We start from the raw sequence: 6,000 nt of genomic DNA, 5'->3' as shown, positions 1-6,000 counted from the left end.
GCCTTGAGCACTGCCAGGGATGGGGCAGCCACAGCTTCTCTGGGCACCCTGGGCCAGGAAAAATACTGGAATACAAAAATTGCAATAAATAGCTCAGCTTTGGAACAATTCTCTCTTTGAAATGACTTCCAGGGTGTGGAGAGGGCTCATGTGCGGTGGCATCCTCGGGGTGAAGCCCAGCCCAGCTCCAGCAACACCCGGCTGCAGCCAGGACTCCTGTGGGTGCTGGGGTTGATACAGGTGACATCTGGGTGCTGTCCTCATGTCCTTTAGCCTCCTATTGAGTGTTTTGCCTTTAGCAGAGCCCAGCTTACCCTGGCAGCCCCCAGAACCCTCCCTGCTCGGGAGGATGCTCGGTCCCATGGCAGCACCCTTGCACGGTGGTGGGGGGGGGAGAAAGACCCCAGTGCCCACCGGGGTGCGCTGGGCAGGGGGTGAGCACATCTCAGAGGCAGGGAGAGGTGTGGGCAGCCTCCGTCCCCTCCCCATCTCAGCAGCCCACCGCTGGAGAACTTCCCACTATCTCCTCTCAATCTCCCCTCTTCCAGCCTCAAGCCGTCCCCCTTTGTCCTATCACTACATGCCCCTGTAAAAGCTCCTCTCCCTGCCCCGCCTTGTAATTAGCTGCTCTAATTAGCTCACTGGGGCACGAGGAAGAGCTGTACCCCCCCCCCCCCCCATTCCATGCCCGCCCCTGATGCCGTGTGCCCGCACCGCAGGGCCCCGCGCCAGCTCCCTCGGCTGCCGGCGCCAGGCGAACCAGCTCCGGCTGCTTGGCCCCGGCCCCCTCCGCGCCTCACATTGCTCCATGGGGCGATTGCAACAGCGGCTCCTCCCTCCGCTACCTGCGCTCACACCCAGCCATGGGAAGGCTGAGGGTGGCGGTGGGATGCAGGCGGAGGGGCCCCCTCCCTCGTTATGGGGGAGAACGGGATGGGGAAACTCAAGTTGCCTTAAACCACTCCCCACAGAGACGGAACCACGTATTTCGGAGCCCTGTTTGGCACCATTCTGCCGTAGCGGGGGAAGCCAGGAGCCGGCTGGCATCACTGGGGAGCAGGAGGGCACGCTCCGAGTGGGGTACCAGGACCAGTAATGCTTCATCAGTACAGCACATGCTGGACCCACGGGCTGAGCTCTCAGGCCCGGCGAGGGAAGCAGCCGAGGAGCTGGAGGAAGCGGTGGAAAAGCTCCTCCTTCCTCTCCTGTTGCTGCAGCTCCTCTCCCGAGAGCAAGAGGCGGAAACAGCCCGCACAGGATCCCCCTGCACTGCCTGGGCATGATCCGGCCTGAGGAAAGGCCTTGCCTGCATCATTCCCAGCCCCTGGGCACAGCACAGAGCCCGGTGTGACCCAGGGAGGAAGAGGAGGAGGAGGAGGAAGGGGGAAGCCGTGGTGGCGTGGCCAGAAAGTTCAGGCTGCTCCCAGCGGCAGGGTGGCTCCGGGGAGTCGCTGCCGAGATGGATCCATCCCTTGGGATCTCAGGTCCATGGCTGCTTCCAGAGCATTAGCCTCGGCTGGTGGCTCACCCGTGGCCAGGTTGCTTGGCTCTGGGGCTGCGCAGGGAGTCTTTTCCTGGGCTGGGCTGTTTACCCGGCATTGGGAAGGAGGAGTGGAGGTGGCCAGCCTGGAGCGAGGCATCCTGTTTATCCTGCCTGAAATAGCTCTTGGCCAGCCACAGGCGGCCGGGATGGGGAGGGGATGGAGGCTGCTCACACCTCTCACTGCAGCTTCAATGTGGCCGTCCCCTGCCCAGCACATTGAGGGGGACACCGGGGGTCCTTCCCCCCCAGCAGCCATGGCAGGGTGCTGCCAGCCTGGGACCAAGCATCCTCCCGAGCAGGGAGGGTTCTGGGGGCTGCCAGGGTAAGCTGGGCTCTGCTAAAGGCAAAACACTCAATAGGAGGCTAAAGGACATGAGGACAGCACCCAGATGTCACCTGTGTCAGCCCTAGCACCCATGGGAGTGAGGAGACTGAGTGTGGGCTGTGACCAGAGGCTGGGCTAACCCCTGAGGTTGCCACCGCACATCAGCCCTCCCCATCTGAGCACAGGTTCTTACCCCTGCGAGTCATTTCAAAGGCTTCAGTGCTGAAGTGTTTATTCCAGTGTTTCTATCCCAGCATTTCCACTGGCACAGGGTGCCCAGAGAAGCTGTGGCTGCCCCATCCCTGGCAGTGCTCAAGGCCAGGTTGGACACAGGGGCTTGGAGCAAGCTGCTCCAGTGGAAGTGGTCCCTGCCTGTGGCAGGGGCTGGAGCTGGATGAGCTTTGAGGTCCCTTCAATACAAACCAGGCTGGGGTTCTGTGATTTACCTTCTTCTCCATGCAGTGCCCATCAGAAGGCTTTTCCCTGAGCACTGGGCTTGTTTGCAGGTTGTTTCCCTGGCCAAAGCACTGCTGAAATCAAGAGATTCCCCTGGGAATTTGGGCTACAGCAAAATCTCCTTGAAAATAGAAAATCTTTCCACCAGGCTTTTGAACACTGATCCCAGAGGAGTCTGCCTCTGAATTCATTCAGAAGTCAGCCTTAGTGGAGCGAGGGCATTTTATAGGTGGGGGGAAATGCATCCACCTCCCTCAAATGAAGAAAACCAACAAAACAGGGAATAGCCACCCATGGTGCCATCTTCATGATCAGAAACCAAGCATCATTCCTTTAAAAGAAGCACTGTCTGGAGTATGCTGCAGGCAGTGCACACAGCCCTGCTAACCAGACCAAGGACCCAGCATAAGCCCTAGCCTTGCAAAGCCAATCCCAAGCAACCCCTGTCAGCACAGGAGCACTGCCCACTGAACAAGGGGCAGCCACAGCTTCTCTGGGCACCCTGTGCCAGCGCCTCAGCACCCTCCCAGGGAAGAGCTTCTGCCTAAGAGCTCAGCTCAGGCTCCCCTCGGGCAGGTTCAAGCCATTCCCCTTGGCCTGTCCCTACAGGCCCTTGTCCCAAGCCCCTCTCCAGGTTCCCTGCAGCCCCTTCAGGCACTGGAGCTGCTCTCAGGTCTCCCCTTCAGGAGCCTTCTCTTGTCCAGGCTGCCCCAGCCCAGCTCTCTCAGCCTGGCTCCAGAGCAGAGCTGCTCCATCCCTCGCAGCATCCCCATGGCCTCCTCTGGACTCAAGCCCATGGCAGGGGTTGAACCTGGGTGATCTTTAAGGTCCCTTCCAACCCGAACCATCCCAGGATTCAATGAGCTGGTGCACAAGTCCACCATGATGAGCAGAGTACTTCAAGCCTCTCCACCATCCTGGGGACCCAGCGCATCTCCTGGTTGCTCCTGATGCCCCAATCTGTGTATGTGAGGGAGCGTTTAAGAATAAGAAGCTGATTCCTTGGTGTATTTTCATGCTTACAGCAGCCAAACCGAACCTGCCACTTCATCTGGTCCCTCTGGATTTGGTACCCACGCATCACCCCAGCCATCAGCACCACAGAGCAAATCTGACCTCTCAGCAGCAAAGCTGCAGAGCACCCAGAACATGGTGCTCTCCATCATCTACCACGTGCTGAATTCCTGCAAGCACTAAACACAGGGGTATGTTGCAGGAGAAAGCTTTCAGCCTGGTGTTTATTTCCCTTTCTCTGTCATAAGGAGCAATCAGTGGAGTTTTCCTTTCACTCTCATTGACCCTGGGACAAGGATCTGATTCCACCTCCCTCCATCACCAGGAAACCTGATCGTTTTGGGGGTGCTTTAGGGCAGGAGATGCAGGTTTCAGGGTGTCCTTTGCAAATGGAGCTGCTTGCATCCCTACAGTGACCCTGGCAGCCAGGGTTGGCTCCCATCCATGGGGAATGGGCACATTCAAACCCAGCCAGGGTCACCTCTAGGGCCTCAGAGGGGAATAAGACCCATCCTTGTTCAGGGATGTGCTGTGGTGGAGGCTCTAAGAGGGCAAAGAGGGAAAAGCTCCTGGCAAGCAGGTGTGAACGTGTCCTGCTCGTGCCCTGGGAGCTGCTGGCCTCCATGGAACCGGTATCAGTGCCATTAACAGTTGTGTAATTGCAGCAGTAAACCTGCCTTGTGCTGATAAAGCAGCGGCAGCTCTGCCTGTCCCTTTGGATCAGCAGTGCTGTGTGTGGGGATGTGCCCCATGGGCTGTTGCACCCTCAGTCCCGCTGACTCCAGCAGGATTTGCTGTGCCGGAGCAGCGATCCCACACAACAGGGCGATTAGGGAATGCTGGCTCAGACCTGCTGCAGCCCGTTGTTCCTGCATCAGAGCCAGAGCCCATGAAGCACATCCAGCCCCATCCACACAACGGGATGGAGGGAGCAGCTCAAATCCCTGCCTTACCTGGGGGGGCACCTGGGGACCCTGCAAAGCACCCTCCAGCCGGTGCCGGGGGCTGTGGGGCAGCACAGGGTCGGGGTAAGCACTGGGGGGTCACAGCCCTCCATGGGTCAGCACCCACCCGCCTGCCCGCGGCACGGGGGGCACAGCGGGGTCGCGGACCGCAGCCGCTGCGCTAACCCGGGCACGGGTGGAGCAGGAGGATGCTGGGGATCAGCATTCCCCTCTCCTGGATCAGCATTCCCCTCTCCTGGATCAGCATTCCCCTCTGCTGGTGGCGACTGGGATAACTGGGAGCCTGCAGGCAGGGAGACTGCGGAGGGTGCGACAGCTTTGGCTGCACCGGCACGGCATGGGCACGGGTATGGGCCGTGAGAATGGGAGCCAGCATGGCATGGGCATGGACACCGGCATGGCATGGGCATGGACACCGGCATGGCATGGGCATGGACACCAGCATGGCATGGATATGGACACCGGCATGGCATGGACATGGACACCAGCATGGCATGGGCATGGGCACCAGCATGGCATGGACATGGACACCGGCATGGCATGGACATGGACACCAGCATGGCATGGGCATGGGCACCAGCATGGCATGGACATGGACACCAGCATGGCATGGACATGGGCACCGGCATGGCATGGACATGGACACCGGCATGGCATGGACACTGGAATGGAGTGTGGGAACGGGCACCGGCATAAGCACCAGCATGGGCACTGGCATAGGCATGAAGCATGGGAATGGGAAGCAGCACGGACACCGGCATGGCATGGGTCTGGGGACAGTTACCAGCATGGCATGGAGACTGGGAATGGGCACAAGCATGGACACCAACACGGGGTCTGGGGACAGGCACTGGCATGGGCAGGGTGTGCAGGAATGGGCACCGGCATGGCATGGGCATGGCAAAGAGCCTGTCTGCCTCGGGCAGCGGCACCAGCACGGGCAGGAGGTGCGGGAACAGGCGCAGACATAGGCACGGGCACAGGCATCAGCATGGGGTGCTGGCACCAGGATCATGGGACATTGGAATGGACCCTGGCAAGGGGCACGTTTGTGGGTAGAATGGGACCGGGAATGGCATGTGCATGAGAATGGGGCATGGGAATGGGGCATGGCATGCTTGCAGGATGCTGTGGGGAGCCCGGAGGGGCTGGAGGCTCTGCCAGCTTCCCCAAGGAGCAGCAGACACCAATAAACAGGGGAATGATGGTCTCACCCTTTTGGCCTCTGGGGGTTATTCCTGGCATGGATCAGGCCAGGATGCAGCCCTGGCTCTGCCTCTTACTATGAAGTGTGGGCTTCGGACCTGTGGGTTCTGCCCCACTTCCAGACCCAGGGCAGGGATGGAGCATCGCATCACGCAAGGCCTGGTGCTGGGTCCCTGCTGGCACTGCTGTGGCATTTGCACTGGGGAAAGGAAGTGAAGCCTATGTCTGAGCAATGGGAACAGCTGGGAAAACCCAAAGCACAAAGCCTGGGCCCTGCTTGCACCCCGAGCAATCATCACCCTCACTGCCTCCAGCAGGAGCACTTGGGGATCGTTAACCCCGCTCTTGGGGATGAAAGCAATGGGTGGCCCTGCAGCCACCTTCCCTTGGGACACATTCCGACCGGGTGCCTTAGGAGAGGATCAGCAAGGAGGGGTCAGGATGTGGCCCCAGGGCTCAAGTGTCTCCTCCATCGCCCTCGCAGTGCCACA

The sequence above is a fragment of the Lathamus discolor genome, chromosome 15 (genome assembly GCF_037157495.1).
Source record: "Lathamus discolor isolate bLatDis1 chromosome 15, bLatDis1.hap1, whole genome shotgun sequence".
Taxonomy (NCBI): domain Eukaryota; kingdom Metazoa; phylum Chordata; class Aves; order Psittaciformes; family Psittacidae; genus Lathamus; species Lathamus discolor.
The sequence above is the reverse complement of the archived record's forward strand: the minus strand, read 5'-3'. Positions refer to the sequence as shown.